At 65.2% G+C, this 15,782-nt stretch overlaps 1 protein-coding gene across 3 annotated transcripts in view; it reads left to right on the top strand.

Moving 5' to 3' along the window:
* The first annotated feature begins 1,559 nt into the window (after window positions 1-1,559).
* The window catches only part of SHISAL1 (shisa like 1), a 57,560-nt gene continuing 43,337 nt past the window's right edge, over window positions 1,560-15,782 (top strand). For 2 of the 3 annotated variants that reach the window (XR_004901726.1, XM_028533060.2), the window contains exon 1: window positions 1,560-2,059. The gene's annotated coding sequence lies outside the window, so the exon portion shown is untranslated. Of the gene's footprint in view, window positions 2,060-2,338; window positions 2,845-15,782 lie in introns of those variants that run through there. The other variant, XM_036019728.1, reaches the window with a different exon arrangement.

The raw sequence follows: 15,782 nt of genomic DNA, 5'->3' as shown, positions 1-15,782 counted from the left end.
GTGCAGCCTGGGCCTCCCCGTGTTTGAGGGTTCACAGGCACCCTCTGCCCCTGGTCGAAGACGGTCCCCACGGCAGGGCCCACGTCTGGGCTACCAGGGTGGACTCGCTGTCCGGCCCAGCGCACCTGCTCGGACCACGTGTCCATTGGAGGAGAGAAGGGGTGTGGGTTCCTGGGGTGCAGATGGGAAACTGAGGCACCCCACAGGCACAGACTTCCTTCGGGGGGGGCACCCTGACTCTTTCCCACCCCACCCTCCAGTCGGGTCCCCCAGGCACCCGTCCGGACCCCAGTGCCATCCGCGCTGGGGTCTGAAGGTGAAAGGTCGCCCTTGACGGGCTGTCTCCGTGAGGATGAAGGTGCCCCAGGGGAGTGCTGGGGTCTGGGCCTCAGTCCTGGGCTTCAAGGTCAGCGGTCTGAGCTGCAGTCCCGGGTCTGCTCCCGGCGCAGGGGGCCTCACTGTGCCCAGGGGCCCGTCTGTACGGGGGGGCCCCCACCCCGGGCCGTGGGGAGGAACCGGTGTCACAATGGGCAGGAAGGGCTCAGCCCGGCTCCTGGTGAGTCGCAGCCCGGCCCTGGGCAGCGAGGGATTCCTGGCGACCTGCTCTCCCAGGCACTCACACAGGCTCCCCCTCCCCAGACGCATGTCCCTCTATGGGGTCCTTCAAGAGACTGCCATGTGGCCTCTCTGTGACCTTCATCACCTCCGGAGGTTGCTGGGCCAGGGAAGGACGACGGGAAACAGGTTGACTGAGGCTGGCTCCCTGGCTTGAGGCCTCACAGCGAGTCAGGCAGGGGCCCGTGCTGCAGGCGAGGGGTGCAGTGAGGGGCCCCAGGAACGGGGGGGGGGGGGGGGGGGGGGGGGGGGAGGTGAGGAGGAGGCTGCAGCAGGAGAGCAGGCCCAGGCCGTGGTCTTGCTGTGGTCGGAGGAGTGGAGCTTTTTCCTGGGAAAGCGGGCCAAGGGACCTGCCTGATGAGAAGGATTCTCCCGTGCCAGCCCAGCCCTGACGTTGACCTCGCGCAGGGTCGGACTGCAAGGAATGTGTGGCTTGACAATGACCACTGGAGGAGGCGCGGCGTGGCGCGGCGGGGTGGGGCCGCCCTGGGGCAGGACGCAGCGGGGGCTGGGTGCGCCCCTGGAGTCGGGCCTGGCCCAGGGCTGGGGAGCCATCAGGAGCTAGGCAGGTGAGCACCGGGTGGGCCTGGCGAGAGGAGGAGAGAAAGAAGGGACAAAGGGGAGAGGAAGGGACGGAGCAAAGGAAGGAAAATAGCGGGGAGAAAGAAAGGGAGGAAAAAGTAGAAAGAAAGGAGTGAAAGCGGCCAGGAAGGGAGGAAGGGAGGAAGGAAGACGCTGGGAAGAAGGAGCGGCAGGAGGAACGAGGGAGAGGTTGCTCAAGAGACATTAAGAGAAGCACAAAGAGGGAGAGAGCGCGCGCGAGGAGAAGAAAAGAGATTGCGAAAGGAGAAATGAAAGGAGGTGCGGGGGGGAGGGGGGAGAGGGGAGAGAGAGAGAGGCCGCCGCGGGCGCAGGAGAAAGGGGGAGCGCGGCGCGGCGGCGGGGCCGGCCGGCTGGGAGCCGCGAGCTCGGAGAGGGGGCAGCAGAGAGGGCGCGAGCGAGCGACCAGCGGCAAAGAGTGAAGTGGCGGCGGCGGCGAGCGCAGGGCCCGGCGAGCATGAACGCGGCGGCGGCGGCGGCGGCGGCGGCGGCGGGCGCGGCGCGGGGCGCGGGGCCGGCGGGCGGGCGGGCGGCGCGGGCCGCCCAGTAGCCGCGGGCGGGCGGGCGAAGGGGCATGCGGCCGGCGGCCGGACCACCAGCCGGAGCCCAAGCCCCAGCCCGAGCCGGAGCCCCGGCGCCGCTCCGCGCCTCGCCAGCCTAGGAGCGGGCGCCTTCCCGGCGCCGGCCCGGAGCCCCCGAGTCCCCGCAGCCCCCGGAGTCCGGACAACTGTTGCGGCAGAGGCGGCACCGCGGGGGCGTGGGCGGCCCCGGGCCCCAGCAGGCGGCTCAGCCCCGCAGGCGCGGCTGCCGGCTGCGGAGCGACAAGCGGAGCGGCGGGCACGAGGTGAGCCGCGCCCCAGGAGGGCTGGGCGGGGGCTACGCGGGGGCGGGGGCGCGCCGGGCCGGGGTCCCCGCGCTTTAGGGAAGGGGCCGGGGGGCGGAGCTCCTGGCGGAGGAGGGTCCCGGAGAGTTGGGGGCGGCGTCTTCGGCGCCCTGGCTTCTGAGAAGGGGTGCGGAATCCCGCGGCTGGAGGGGTGGGCGCACTTGGGGAGGCCGGTTCGGTGCTTTGGAGGTCTGGGGTGCTTTGAAAAGGGGCCGGGGACACCCGTAGGGAGACGCTGGGGGGCAGGAGCCGTGTCGCGCAGACGGTGCCCTGGCATTGGGGTCCGCGCCAGGGCTCGCAGAGGTCGAGGTCGCTGAACCCTGGAGAGGACGCGGCCCGGGCTGGAGGGGCAGTCCCGGGCGCAGCGTGCCGGGACGCCGCTGCTGGGGCCGGAATCCGCGTCCGAGGCGGGACCGGAGTCGGAGCACCGAGTCAGAGAGCGCAGCGAGCTGGGAGACCCGCGCGCGCGCCGGGAGCCGCGAGCGCACCGGACAGGGTTCCGGAGCCACGCTGGAGACCGGGCCGGTCCCGGGGGTCCCAGCTGGGTGGCGGGAGCGACCGGGAAGGTCCCTCCAAGTGGGTGCCCCTCGCTCCCCGCCCGCCGTGTGGTCCCTGAGGAGCCGCCGCCGTCTCCCGGGGCCGACTCAATATTGATCCGGCGCCTGGGGCCGGGTGGCCCGGAGGCGGCCTCCGAAGCTCATTAGCGCCAGCGGTTGCCGTGGCAACGAGACCCCAAGCGTCTTCAGGTTATATTCTAATTATTATTATCATTATCGGTATTAGTATTTGTTACTTAGCCGGAGGAAACAAGAAAGGAGGGAAAGAGCCAGCGCGTCCTGGCGGCTCCAACTGATGTCTTTGGAAAGAGCCGGTGCCGCCGGCTCCCCGGGGGGTCGGGTTCTCAGTGCCGGCTGCCCCGGCACCCCTGGGGCGGTGGGGCCAGGAAGGGGAGTTATGTAATCCGCCGTGGGAGTGCGTCTGCGAGCCTCCGTTCTGCCCGCCGCTCGCGGCCTCTCTGATCTCCCGGCTCAGTGATGGCTCGTGCCCAGGGAAGCCCGGACGGGGGTGTGAAGAGCCGCCGGTGCCTCCTGTCCCCTGGCTGCGTGACCTTGAGCAAGGAGCTTGACCTCTCTGAGCCTCTGTTTCCCCACCGTAAAGTAGCGCGGGAGCCATTCCCGCCCCGGAAGGGCGCAGCGAGGTCACCCGAGGAAGCCCTGTGCGGCCCCTGTGCTGCTGGCTGGGCGACCCCCGCCGCTGCCCGCCCTTCCCTGGGCCTCGGTTTCCCAGGGTTTAGAGGGAGGCCCCCCGACCCCTGCTGACTAGGACGCCCTTGGGCGCTGGTGCCCTGCGACTCTCACTCGGCTGCGACTGCCACCCTGTGCCGCCAGCCCGCCGGCGGGGCTCGGCCCGGACCCCGGCTGGGCAGGCCCTCGGTCCTGCCTTGTTCCCGCACCTGCCCCACAGTCCGAGTGCGGCAGGGACGCGGGCAGCCCAGCGGACACCGCAGGCCTCTTCTCCTCCGGGCGGGCAGTGCCGTGTCATTCGACACCAGAGTCAGAATGACCCGTGAGTCCTGGGGCCGGCCCAGGACAATGCAGGGCTGCCCGAAATCTGGGGGAGCCTCCCCCACCATCCCTGGGCTGTGCGACTGCTCAGGACAGACCCCTCTCTGTGAGCAGCGCAACCCTCCAGAGGGGCCGCTGGCCGGGCCTGTCCTGGCTGGGGGTGGAGTGCGGGGCCAGAGGTGGCCAGAACGCTCCGTGCTGCCGGGCGGCGCTGCCCCTGCCGACTCAGGCTGAGTCCAGGCAGGGGTCCTGCCCGTCCTGAATGTCACCAGCGCCAGGCGCTCCTCCTGGCCCTGTCTCAGGCACCCGGGGGCACTGCACTGCCTTCCAGGGACGGCGAAGGGAAGCCGTCTGGCTGGGAGCCATGTGCGTGTTGGAGTGGGTGCGTGTGTGAGAATGTGTGTGGCGTGTGAGCGTGTGTGCGCCCCACTCCCGAGCTCCCAGGCCCCCCGGCCTGGGTCTTATCGGGGCGGCTGGACTGGGCAGGAGGGGGAGCGGGGCCCAGGCTGCTCAGACCTTCCTGAGTGGGAGGGGAGGGAGGGAAGCTGCCCCAGGGCCATCGGGGGTCCTCTGAGAGCCACGCCCTCGGTCACCCACTGTCCGTCCGTCCGTCCGTTCCTTCATGCCCCTTTAGCCAACTCAGCAAGCCGCCATGTCTGCTGCTGAAGGCGTTTTTAGCTCTGCCCTGGGCGGCCCTGGAGAAAGCTGCCCCCACGTAGTCAGGGGGGTTGGAGCTGTGCCTGGGGAGGGCCGACGTGGCGAGCACAGGTGGGGAGCGGCTGCCCCAGAGAGCCTGAGGAGGGGTAGGTGGGGACCCTGTCCAGAGGCAGGCATGAATCAGCCAGAAGGGAGGGGGAGGGGGGTGCGGCAGGGGTGGGGCTGCTGGCCTAGTGAGCAGCTGGAGCTGAGCCAGGGCAAGGGAACCGGGGGCCCCCCCAACCCCCCCCCGGGGAGGGCTCGGACAGTAGAGGTGGGCGGGGAGGGTGGAGGAGCTCGGGGGCTTCCACCACCTGTGGGTGGGAGCTCGTGGGTGGCGTGGGCAGAGGGTGGGGTAGTTTGGACGCAAGGAATCTGGTTTCCATCTCTGGGATAAGCGGCCACAGCCCGGCCAGCCTCTCCTCCCTCCCGGCTGTGCCGCGGGAGGGGAGGCCGCAAGTGCACGCAGACCTCGGTGCTTCGTCGTCTGCGTCTGTGAGTCACGTCCCTGACGCCCGCCCGGGGCTGCACCTGCGAGGCCACAGGATCGCACCTGCCGGGGGAAGCCCGCCGCGCCCCTGGGTGCCAGGCTCAGTGCCGGGCAGGTGCTGAGCCACCTCATCTCCTGGAGGATCCTCACGCTGCCCCTGTAAGCTGGTGATTACTGACGTTGTTGTACACACGAGAAAACAGGCTCAGAGAGGTTAAAATAACGCAGCTGCGACCCCACTCCTAACCACTGCACCACACCGCCCGGAGCCCGGCCCATGCCTGATGGCGGTCACCGTGGCTCTTTGGACACAGGGCAGCGAGCCACTGCAGGTCAGGATCTCCGGGTCTCACGTGCTGGTCCTTGTCCTATTTATCAACTCTGGACAGACCCAAGGTGTAGCCCGTCTTACACTCCGAAGAAAGATACCACCTCTCCTCTTAGGGCGGCTCCGCCTCGGTTGGCTCGGCCTCTGGGACCTCAGCTTCCCCCCAGCGGAGTCCCGCGGAACAGCGGTACGGATTTGAGAGTGAACCACGAACCCCACCCCCAGAGAGGCTTTCCCAGCCTAGCTGCTCTTCCTAGCAGTGACTGGAGCAGTAGTCAACCCCTAAGAACCGCAGGGCCTGCTGCCGAAACTCTCTTCCACCAGGTGGGGTTGCAGGCACTTTACAGCCAGTGAGCACCAGCAGGGTCACTGAGGAAGGCCCTGCCCGGCCTGGGCCGTGCCCCTCACTGCTGCCGTGGCTCTCACCCGGCTCAGGCCTGGCAGGGAGGAAGTGCCTTCTCCTCCCTCCCTCCCTCTTTTCTCCCTTCCTCCAGCACGTGCACTCCTGGACCCCTTCTCCCGGTGTGACCCCCTGGGGGAGATAAAGGAGACCCCCAAAGCCCCTCAGACCTGTCCCCAGGGAGCTCCTTGCCTGGACAGGACCAGGACTTGGATGTGTTTGATGATGGACGTGGCCCTGGCCCTGTTAGTGTCCTCCCTCCTCTTCCCCTGGGATGTGACCAGGTTGGACACTTGGGGCGGCTCCCCTGGGCTTCCTGGCTTCTCCACTCACTGGCAAAGAACTTGCCCTCCGGCCCCGGCTTTCCCCATCAGCAGGGTGGGGATGGAGAGCCGTGGTGCGGAAGGCGCTGGTAGGGGACTTCTGCATGGGACTGCCCACTCTGCGGAGCTTAGAGTTGTGGGGGGAGGGGCAAATACAGGGACCCCAGCTGTGGGAGGCCCCAGTGCTGCGCTGCGGTGGAGGGAAGCCGGGAGTGGCTGCCGTATGGCCTGTATGGGGGCTTGGGGCTCATCGGCTTGCACGTAGACAGAGGGGGACACCGAGGCCCAGAGCACGTTGGGGGCATGCTCAAGGTCAGGGTGAATGGGGCGCCTCGGAAGGCCAAGGGTGTTCACGCACAGGACGCAAACCTCTGAGGCCGCGGCCTGGAGTCGGGGGAGGGGGCGCAAACGCTCCTTGGAAGATGAAATTTTCACTGAAGGCCCCAAGGCTCTCGCTCCAGAAACAAGCCTTCGGAATCTCCCCTCCTTGGCCAGCCAAGTGGAAAAGCAGAAGCCAGAGGACATGCAAATGCCTCCCGCCCGCGTTTCCCACGTCACACATGAATGGAGCGCTCCCGTGCGCGCGCCCCCGGCAGCCCGCCTCCCTCGCTCCCGCCCGGGGCGCGCCCTCCCCTCGCCGCGCGTCTGTCCGCACGCACAGCCAGCCACCTCCGCAGAGGCACGCAAACTCGCTTTCCAGAAATTAAGAAATAATGCGCGAGTTTCTCAAATTACACCCATTTAACACTGAATTAAGTTCTGGAAGCTCTATCAGAGCCCTGGGAGGAAAAAAACATTTTTTTTTTTTTTTTGGTTCACACTTCCCTGGAAAATGAGACAAACCGGGATCTTTGAAAACCCAGCTGCATGATCCGGTTACTCCTCGCGGGCGGCTGCGGAGCCTCGCCCGCGGAGACGGCGCTCTGGCTCCGCTGGGCCGTGAGATCTGTGCCGGGAAATTGGGCTGGGAAAGTTTGTCCCCTGCGCCAGGTCCCCAGCTCCTGGTCGCATAATGGGCTCAAAATAAAGTGTCGCTTTCTTAGACGCTGGCACACATTTTAAAAAGGCAAATCTCTCGCATACTCCGGGGCCAGTGATTCCCTCCCTGCCTCCCTGGGCGGGCTGCGGAAGCCGGGAGATTTGCTTTCACTGTGGGCTCCTTCCGCTCCTCGGGAGACTCTTCCGTGCGCAGCTGGGTTTGCAGAGCCGCGGAAAATGCGTCTAGCTTTCATCGTGTTTCCAGAACAGCCACCCTGCGCCAGACCCAGTACTGGGCCCGGAGACAAGAGATAATTACAATAGGACCCCCCCTCCCCCGCCCCGTCCCTGTGGGGTGTGCAGTGTGCTCGTTACAGGCAGGAGAACAGAAGGAAACCAGAGGTCGGTGAGGCCCCACCCTGCGTGAGTGGTCAGGGAGGGCTTCCTGGAGGAGGTAACTTTTGGCTTGGGTCCTGAAGGGTAGAGATGGAAGGATGCCAGGCGGACGGGTCAGAGGACACCTCAAGAACAGGAGCAGCCTGAGGAGAGTCTTGAAGTGGGTTCCAGACAGACAGGCCTGCCTCCCAGGGGCAGCTTCGGATTTGACCGTTTGCAGTTTTCTTTCTTACAGAGCCCTTTCATTCATACCCATTCTCTTTAGGCACCCTCGGGCAACCCCGGGGGAAAGCGAGGTGGCCAGGGTCATTGCCGGATGGGGCTCAGGGCTGGGGATCACAGCCTTAGGGTGGGGGGCAAGTGTGGTAAGCCATTATATGGAGATTCTAAAACATCCAAGACCCACAGGCACTAGTACCAAGCCTACAACGTCCCCTCTCTCCCTCCCTCTGAGCCGTGTTCCTCCTCCTCAGGTGCAGGCTCCGAGCCTCGGTCTCTGCACCCGGGAGGTGGGGGCATGGAGCCCCTCTCTGCCCATTTGCGGGAACCCTAGCATCATTGCAGTGGTGTTCAGCCTTCCGCTGAGTGAGAGTCTGGCACAACGTCCCCTGAGCTTGCTTTGGAAAGCCTTCGTTGTTTAGACGTTGCAGGGGGCAGGGCGGGAATGGCGTCATCTGGGTGTGACTGTCTGAATCCGAGCCCTGGGACCCAGAGGCCTCCGGGGACTGAGCAGAGCCTCAGAGCCAAGGCCCTTCGTCAGGGCAACGGGCAGAGCCGCGGGCGGGCTCCTGGCCCCAGGGCCCCGGGGGCAGCCAGGAGTCTCGGAGGTTGTGTCCCGGGCTGCACCCTGGAACAGCTCCCCTGCACTCGTTCCTGACCCCGAGACCCTAGGCAAGTCACGTAGCCTCCGAGCCTCAGTTTCCCCAACTGTCAAGCGGGTCGTTGTGCGGACCTGGTACCACGCCTTTGCTGCAGGCGCTCGCTGGCACACAGCGTGCGCTCCACACCACAGCGGCGACGTGTGGTCGCGCTTCCGCGCTGTTGCCAGCAGCTTCCTGCTCACGCGTCCACGTCGCTCCTGGCCCTTGGGGAAAAGGCCAGGCAGGAACCGAACCGGACCCTGCCCAGCCCCCGGAGAGGGGATCGTTGGCTGTTGGCTGAGCGAGGAAACCAAGCACGTGAGCCATCAGGCCGCAGGGGAGCTGCCCGGCGGGGCGCAGCTGCCCGGGGCCCATTGCCTCTGCTCTCGGGCCCCTGTGTCTTGGCTTCAAAGTGGGGGTAGCGCCCGCCTCACAGGGGTCTTGTGAGAGCTAAATGAGTTGTTCAAGGAAGGCGCCTGGTGCAGCGGCTGGCATGTAGCACGTGCTCAGTAAATGTAACTGGTACGATGATCACCGCCATGACATCGAATGCGCACACCCGGGGGACATGGGGCCAGAGGGGCTTCTCTCTGTCCTCGAAGGACGGAGGCTGTCCCGTGCCTGACTTGGCTCTGCAGGCCGCACCCAGTCCGGGCGTCTTTGGACGTGTCTGTGATTGACGGGGTGGGTGAGCAGTTGGATGGATGGATGAGTGAATATGTGGGCAGATGGATACATGGGCGTATGGGTGGATGAATGTGTGGGTGGGTGGGTGGATAGATGATGGACAGATGGATGATGCATGGATAGATGGGTGGATGGATGGATGGATGATGATGGATGATGGATGCATGGATAGGTGCTTCAATGCATGGATGGATGGGTGGATGGATGGATGGGTGAATGATGGATAATGGATAATGGATGGTGCATGGATAGATGGTTGGATGGACAGATGGGTGGATGGATAGATGGGTGGATGGATGATGGATACATGGACAGGTGGTTCAATGCATGGATGGTGGATGGGTCGGTGGATGGATGATGGATGGATGGCACATGGACAGGTGGTTTGATGCAGGGGTAGTGGGTGGACGGTGGGTGGATGGATGGTAGATGGATGGTGGGTGGATGGTGGGTGGGGGGACGGTGGGTGGACGGTGGGCGGATGAGCGAGAGAGCGAGTGAGTGACGGCTGTGAAGGAACACCGAAAGTCCGAGACGGGCAGCGCAGGAAGGAACAAAGGACTGGGGCGGGGGCTTCACTCTGGGGGCCGTGAGCAGTGAGGTGGAATGAGTCTTGTCACCAGATACGACCTCTCTTCTCTGAAGGAACATTTGTTGTCCCCATGTAAGGGGCCTGGAGATGGTGGCCCGAGCCCAGGGGCCCGGGCCACTTGGTGTCCTCAACGGTGCGGTTCTGCAGCTGGACAGAGCTGTGGCTCCTGCTTCCGTGTGTCTCTGAACCACCGGTCCCTCCATAACACGGGGACAGCGGGGTCTCCCTCTGGGGCCGTCGTGGAGTGCCAGGCAGACGTGTCTGAGTGTCCTCTGTAGCCTGTAAAGCTGCAGTAGCCTCCCCGGCCCCGAATTTCACTTCCCGTGGTTTCCGCTCCCACGGTCCACCGCAGTCTGATATATGACATGGAAAATTCCAGAAATAAACAATTTATGAGCGTTACCTTGTGCGCCTGCTGTGTAGGGTGCTGAGATCTCAGACCGTCCGTTCCATCCTACCCGGGGCCGGGAATCGTCCCCCGTCTGGCGTGCGCCCGCTGCAGACGCCCTGCCTGTGAGTCACGCAGCCGCCGCCCCGGGTGTCGGAGGGGCTGCAGGGGCGTCACAGTGCTTGCGTTCCAGGCGCTCTCGTTTCGTGGCTGTCACTGTTCCGTCCTGCTGCAGTTGGTGGCGTTACTGTCTCGCTGAGCCTGATCTGCAAGTGAACTCCACCATGGGTGTGTCTGTACAGGAGAGGCGTAGTAGCAGCATAGTCAGGGCCTGTACCCTCCGCGTCTCAGGCATGCACCGGGGAGTTGGAACGTGTCCCCTGGGATAAGGGGGTGCAGCTGTGCTGTGACAGTCAGAGGAGGTGTTCGGGTTCCCTCGGGAGGGTGACGGCTGCACGGGTTTTTGGGGCAAGGGATGGATGGTGTGGGTCTGGCCAGCCTGTGGGCTGTCTGATTTCGGCCCGGGGGCCGAGGCGAGGGGTCAGGGAAGGGTGGGCAGGCTCAGGCCCTCTGGGAGCCACAGAGCAGCCCCAGGGACGGGAGCTGTGTGTACAAGCCCTCCAGGGGCCCTGATCTGCCGGGGAGACCGCCATCCCTGTCCTCGCTGAAGCCCTGTCCCAGGTGCCAGCAAACACACCTGGCCCGCTCCCCGGAGCATTCTGCGAGCAGGGGCGGGTCCTGCTTCCTCCCAAGGCTCGGAGAAGGGATGTGACTTCCCCACAGCAGCACCCAGCGGCTGGACGGCAGAGCCGGGACCCAGGCCCCCCTCCTGGAGGCAGGGCCCCCACCTGTGCTCGCCCCTCACTGCTGTGCAGCCCCGCCCAGCCCCTCCACACTCTCTTCCTCCGCTCGTCCTCTGTGAAATGGGGTCCCCAGCGTCTGGGCCAGGGGGCCCGAGGCAGAGCGCCCCAGCACGGAGCCCCCCACACGCGTCCCCTCGTCTGTCAGCATCCCTGTCACTCACATTCCTGTTACTTGGGGGCCTGGGAGGAGCCAGCAAGGAGCGCCACAGGGGTGGTCCCAGCGTTATCTGGGCCCAGAGGTCAAGGGCAGCAGGGTCTTGTACCTCCACAATCTGGGCTCACTCCTGCTCCTTGGGAGGGGCCCAGTGTCAGACTGGAGTGGGTAAGCCATTGGGGGGTGCAGGCCACGTGATCACTCACACCTGAGATGGCTCCCAAGGCCTCGGGCAGCAGCCTGCATTCTGCAGGAAGACTGGGCACCGTGCCCTTGGTGCCCGAGCGGGGAGTCCTGCGGGAAGGACTCTGCCAGTGCGGGTCATAACACAGGGTGGGGAGCCGTTCTGCCTGGGGCGGAGGGGTGGAACTTCAGGGGAGGCGGCACCCTGGGAGGGGGAGGAACCAGGGCCTCAGCTGGCTGTTGCTGGGTGGTCTGGGGCAGACGCCACCAACTGATCCATCACAGCCCAGGCGGCTGGGCAGCCCCCAGCTGTCAGTCCTGCAGGGCCAGGGATGACACCTGTTTGCCCCGCCACTGCAGTCCACAGGGACCGTGACGGTCCTGCGTGGTCATCAAGGGCGAGTGGCTGAGCCCTGCAAGCAGAGCACTTCCCCGGCGGGAGCGGAGGGCTGGCTGCGGCCTCTAACTCCACTTGGGCCGCAGGCTCCCATGTGGCCACCGCCCCCAGTGCCTGGCCAGTCTGGTCCCTCAGATACAGCAAAGCCTTCTCTTCCAGAGAAGTCCCAGGGGGCGGGTTGCACATGAGTGCTGCCTGGGACCCCTGTCCCAGCCCCCCGTGAGCCCCCGTCCATCTCCTGCAAGCCCCCAGGGCAGCCCAGGTGTCCGGCTGGGGCCTGGCCCGCAAGCGGAGTCACTGGGGGAGGGCCAGGGCCCGGCAGAATTCTGGGAAGGCCTAGGGAAGGATGAGGAGGCTCTTCTCCTGAAATTCAAACAATTGGACAATCTGTTCTGGATCGATTTAGAAGCACTGAAGTGAAAGAAGGAAAAAAAAAAAAAACAAAATACAGTGTGAAAGCTATTTTCTCTCTCTCGCAGCTGGGCAGAGGGATGAGCTGGCGTTTATTTTCGGACCGTCCAAGGCTGTGGCCGGGGCCTCTCACCTTCTCGCGGCCCCCTCCACCGCCACCCCCTCCTCCTGCACGCCCGGTGCGGGGCTGGCAGTGGGGCCTCAGAGGGGAAGCAGCCTGCGGGGGCCTCGGTCATGGGTCGAGACGCAGCCAAGGCAGCCGCCCCGAGGGAGGTCTCCCCTGGGCAGATGCGGGGTGGGGGGACATGGTGGCCCGTCCCTTTCTCCAGACCATGGCACCTCCATGCCAGGGACAGGCGTGTTCGTCTCGCTCGGTCCTGTGCCCTCGGGGTCTAGAGCGGGGACTGGCATGTATCGGGCTGGCCACACGTCCCTTACGTTTGTTGCCTTCGATGGCTCTCGTATTGCCTACTCGTCTTTAACTTCATTTGAAACCATTTTGTTAGATTGCATTGTGACAGCTGGCCTATCCGCGTGCATTTAAAAAACCTTATCAAAATTGGTGCATTTTTCTGTAGCCATTTTAATATTGAAGATGGAGGAAAATATGCAACGTTTTGGCATATTATGATTTATTGTTCGAGAGAGGTGAAAATGCATTTGACTCGCAAACATGAAGATTTGTGTAGTGTGTGGAGGAGGCGCTGTGACTGATGGAACGTGTCAGAAGTGGTTTGCGAAGTTTCTTGGTGCTGTTGACATTTTGGCCAAGTAACTCTTTGCTGTGGGCTGTCTCACGCACTGGGAGATGTTTAGCAGCGGCCCCGGCCTCTCCTCACTAGAAGCCAACAGCGGGAGACAGCTGACATTCTCAAAATATCTAAGTCAATAAAGTTGTTAGTGACAATGAAAAAGGAGTCCTTTAGTTTACGGGAAAACGAAATGGGTTCTTGCGCCAGCCCGACAGCAGGCGCTCAGGGTCAGTGTCCTGCCAGAACGGAGGCCGGAAGGCAGAGCGCGGCGGGGAGGTCAGGGCAGGAAGGAAACCAGGGGCTTGGAATGAAGCAACTGTTCGTGGTCCCGCGTCTGTTAGTGGCAGCGGTGGGGACTGGGAGCAGGTCTGCCACCCCAAGACTGGGTGTCCCCCACCACGCCTCTCCCTGGGGCCTGGGGACGTCTAGGGGCCTCCTACGCCAGCTGCCCGGCGCGTCCTGGGCGCAGTCCAGCCCACGGCTCCTGACACAATGCCTGCGTTTAGTTTTCATGACTTGGCCAGATGCTGATTGTTTCAAAAGAAGCATGTTCAGTGTGAGGCCAGACCAGTTTGGGGGAGGGGCGGGGGGGGCAGACCCTCCCCCCGTCCCCCAGCCTTCCACCCTCTGACCTGTCCCCAGTAGGAAGGGGCTCCCTGGGGTGGGGGGCGGTACTGTGCCGATGTGAGTTCTGTCTGGAGGAGTTCAGCTGGTGGGGGGTGCGGGGGGTATGGGGGTGGGGGCTCCATCTGCCTGATCCCTGAGTGTGGGGGAGGGGCTCCATCTGCCCGACCCCCTGAGTACAGGGGACAGGCGGGAAAGCAGGCCAGCCCATGGCAAAGAAACCAAAGAAACGGTCTCTTCCTTCTGCCCTGGGCATCGGGGGAGAGGGAGCTTCCCACTGGGTTGGTTTTGGGGAGTGGCAGCTCCTTCCCACCACCACTTCCTCCCCTAATGCCCAAGGTGCTATTTCTTGCACCCAAGGTGCAAGAGGCCTGAGGCCCAGGAAGAACTTGGACTTGGAACACAGACCAGCTTGGGCAGGCCCCAGTCCCAGGAGCTCAGCAGCTGTGTGACCTTGGGCAGGCGACACACCCCTCTGAGTGTTGGTGTCCTCAGTCTGCAAACTAGGAGCAGTGGCCCATCTCTTTTAGAAAATGAGAGGAGACAGCCCTTGTCGGCAGCCCAGCTGGGGGCTGGATGCTCAGGCGGTCTGCACGGTCCTCAGGTCAGGTGTCCTCCCCGTCTCTCCAGGGCGGCAGGCCCACTGCCTTGTGGGGTGTGGGTCCCGCCCCTGCGGGCTGGAGCCTGGCCCCAGTGGAGGGCAGGGCCCGCTGTGGCCGGCCTGGCGTCGTGCAGGGAGCCCTGCAGCAGGAACCGCGAGACCCGGGTGCTGGTGGGTGAGCTGTGTGATCCCCGAAGCCCCCTCAGCCCCCGCAGCCCCCGCAGCTCAGGCCTGTGTCCTCCTCCGAGGGCCGAGTCTCAGGGGCTCTGTAACTCACCTGAGAGAACGCTGTGTCGGCTCTAAGCAGACTCTGAGCCGCCAGAGAGGATGGCAGGGAGAGGGAGCCCCGTGTGCCGGCCACCTACTGGCCACCCAGCAGGGCCCTGCGTCTCCCGAAGGTCGTCTCACCCAATCCTCCCAGTACCCGCGTGAGGCTGGGGTCAGCCCCCCCCCCCCCCCACACACATTACAGTGAGAGTCCTAGGGAGGCTGTGACACAGGCCGGGGCCCCAGGGCCACTGTGTCTCTCCCCGAGTCCAGCCTGCACTCTCGGTCCCCTGTCCAGCCAGAGGTGGCTCCGCACCAGGCGCGGGTCTAGCCCCTGCCTGCTCACAGGATCCGCCCCCCCCACCGCATCCCCGTTCTGCTGGGGCTTCCCGGCAACAGGGCTCTTCGTAGACGCTCTCTGACCTCACCTCCGCTCCCCGGAAAACGGTGACCCCACGTCCCCCGAAGCGGCACACTACCTAGGCCTCCATCGTTCTGGTCCAGCCGTCTCTCCTCGTCGTAAGTGGGGTGCATTTTGCAAACGCAGGAAGCCTGACCCGGAGGGCTGGGGAGTCACGTTCAGCACCCCCGGTGCCGGGCTCTGCCCCGGTGACCGGGTGGCGGCGGGCAGGCCTTCCTGGCTGGGCCGCGGGCAGTGTTCTGCCCCGGCTCGCTGCTCCCTCATGCGTGTGGGCCGGGAGGGCTGCAGAGCCCACCTGGGCAGGGGGGAGGGGCTCCGGCTGATCGGTGGACATAGGCCAACACCTTTGTTAGTGCGTCTTTTCTCTCCAGGGTGCAGGCGCAGCATCAGGATGGGTCTCCTCTGTGGGGCGGCCGCGGGAGTGGAGGTGGACCAAGGAGGTGCTTGCCGGGGCTGGCTGTGCTGGGGAGGGGCCCCAGGCTGGGGCGTGGGGGGGTAGGGGACAGGAAGAGAACAGTGCCTGTGACGTGGCTGACGCCAGAGCCCAGGCCCTAGCGTGGCGGCCTCCTTGGGCCGAGGGCTGGGCCTCCCTCGGGTCTCCTGGACCGGAATGAGGACTCAGGGAGTGTTTCTGCGGGGGCGTGTGTGACTGGGGGTCTCCCTGTCTCCTGGCCTTGCTGCCTCTCTCTCCCTCGGGGAAGCTGACCCCTTGCTCATGGGCAGGGCCTGCAGGGAGAGGCAGCAAAGCCGAAGGGAGGACCGCAGGCTAGGGACAGCGGAGAGGTTCCGTCTGGGGTGCAGCGAGTTTGGGGTGCTGGGGGCCTCAGAAGTGAGATGAACAGGTTGAGGCTGTGGCCTGATCAGGCCTGGGCCCCGAGAGCTGGTGGGGGTGAGCACGGGTTTGCGGGTGCTCAGGAGACGGGCCGGAGCCACTGCCGGCCCCCTTTGGAAATGTCCCATTTCCCTTGCTGTCCGGCCATTGTCACCAGCGAGCCCTCTAGGGTGTGGGGCGCCTGGTTCGTGGTGGGTCCCTTCGGCTGCCCCGTGGGGCGGCTGACACATTTGAGAGGTGCGTCTGGTGCCGGCCCGGCTCTGGGCAGTCACTGGCCCGCCTCCCACTCGGCAGCTTTGGTGCCAATTACGGAGAGTGTGGGCGAGAGGCTCCTGAACCCCCAGAAGTGGAGCTGGGTGCAGGGGCGGCACGTGGACTCGGGCCCTCCAGGCCCGCCGTGGGGTTCAGAGGTGCCAGGCCGGGGTGGGGGGGGCAGGCTAGTGCCGCCCCTGTGGTCCGGGCTGCAGCTGTGTTGG

This window comes from Phyllostomus discolor, chromosome 2, assembly GCF_004126475.2.
Source record: "Phyllostomus discolor isolate MPI-MPIP mPhyDis1 chromosome 2, mPhyDis1.pri.v3, whole genome shotgun sequence".
Lineage (NCBI taxonomy): Eukaryota > Metazoa > Chordata > Mammalia > Chiroptera > Phyllostomidae > Phyllostomus > Phyllostomus discolor.
This window is presented reverse-complemented; position numbering and strand designations above follow the sequence as displayed.